This window comes from Aplysia californica, unplaced genomic scaffold (assembly GCF_000002075.1).
Source record: "Aplysia californica isolate F4 #8 unplaced genomic scaffold, AplCal3.0 scaffold00315, whole genome shotgun sequence".
NCBI lineage: Eukaryota > Metazoa > Mollusca > Gastropoda > Aplysiida > Aplysiidae > Aplysia > Aplysia californica.
The window spans coordinates 696,877-698,552 of NW_004797585.1; the positions used below are offsets into that span (position 1 = coordinate 696,877).

General features: G+C 44.2%; 1 protein-coding gene across 1 annotated transcript in view; it reads right to left on the reverse strand.

The window, feature by feature from the left end:
- LOC106012286 (cysteine-rich venom protein) overlaps positions 1-1,676 on the reverse strand; it is a 13,896-nt gene that overhangs the window by 1,921 nt on the left and 10,299 nt on the right. The gene's annotated exons all lie outside the window — the stretch shown is intronic.

A 1,676-nucleotide genomic window follows, 5' to 3' on the forward strand; every position in this document is an offset into this window, starting at 1 on the left:
TGGGGGAGGGGGGGTGACAAAGAAAGGGGAGGTGGAGGGGGAGGTGCCGTGTGTGCGCGAGGGTAGCGAGACTGTTGTTTTGGCCTTCATTTGGAAGGAACGTAGCGGCCCATGGTGCGCGCGCTTTGTTGCAAGATCCTTATAAATAAACGAAATGTAACGGCCATGTCAGTACGCGATCTATGAATACAAGTCTATGGACGCAATTGCGTGGGATCCCTGCCACAATGGGCGCAGTATCTATTAGGAGACGTCTCCGACGTAGATAGACCAATCAAACTGCTTGTGCCTCCAGACCAAGTAAAACAATCTGGGGGTTACATGGGGGCATGCTCCTCTGTTTTAACCCATAATTTGATATTTTGCAATTAGTTTTGAAATTTTCTTGAAAATAATTGATTTGCAACAGTTTTAGTTGCTATATGTGTGATTTGCAGCAAACAATACGCAGTTTGACCCCCCCCCCCCCCCCTGTCAAAGCCGTGCATCTGGGAGCGGGAGTGCGTCTCCGAATAGTACCTGCGTCTCCGAATATCTTCTGCCCCACCAGAGATTCCCAGTACTCTTATCGCAATACGAAATCCGTGAATTTCTGGCGGTCTGAATTTTGTTTGTAATTGAGTAGAATAATATTCTAGACCGTGCCCTGTCGTGGCCCCCACACTTTGCTCTCTGTAAAATCTTCGATGCGATGCCTGGACCCGATGGGGGCTCAAATAAGGGCAAAATACCAATTTCGCTGTAGTTGAGAGCGAATGAGACCCTTCCCATCTTGCCCTTTGTTTGGCTCCCCACTGAGTGAAATGGTTTGCACCGTAGTGGAGCTCAATGACGCCAGAGTGCGCGAACTTGGACTTCAACTACAGGTCTCTGCCTCCAAAGTTATAGTCTTTTTTTTTTTTTAGTAAGTGTTTTACGGCATAAGGTCATATGAGCGCGCGGGACACATTAAACATTAATTTCAGTTCGTAGAAAATTTTGAATTTTGCCCCGGTGGCGGCCGAAGCCTACTCTTATCGATTTTAGTCCACAAAGGGATCTTTAACGAGGGCAACTTGCGCACGGGACCTCCTAGATAAGTTACAGTCTAAAGGGACATAGTTTGATCAAAGAAAAAAGGTTAAGTATTTCTTCCTTTGGTCCAGGTATGTCCCTTTAGATTGTAAAGTTGAGGGCAGGGACATGTACTTAATGTCCAAGAGTCAAACTTTCAAATATTTGCACTTATAGTGTCGCCTCTGTAGTCCGGTGTCTGTCTTTTATTAGCCTCGCCAGGTTTAGTGTTTTTTCTACGTCAAAGATGTATGTAGCCTGTTTCATGTTACGACACTCAATAGTGTTTACGAGTTGCATGTTGTCACATCTACCAACACCCTACTACAAAAACTGACACATCTGCCAAAGACATACTAATATACATGTATACACAAACTAACACATTTTTCAACAACACCCTACCCCCAAATACTGACACATCTGGCAACAACGAGGAAATGCTCACGCAGGCTGACACATTAAGTGTTAACGACCCATTAATAGACAAACAAAATGAAATATTAGTCAAAGACACTCTAACATACTAACAAACTGACAAATCTGTCTACAACACACTAATATACACACATACACGCAAACTGATACATCTGCCAAAAATACAGACACACACACACACACAA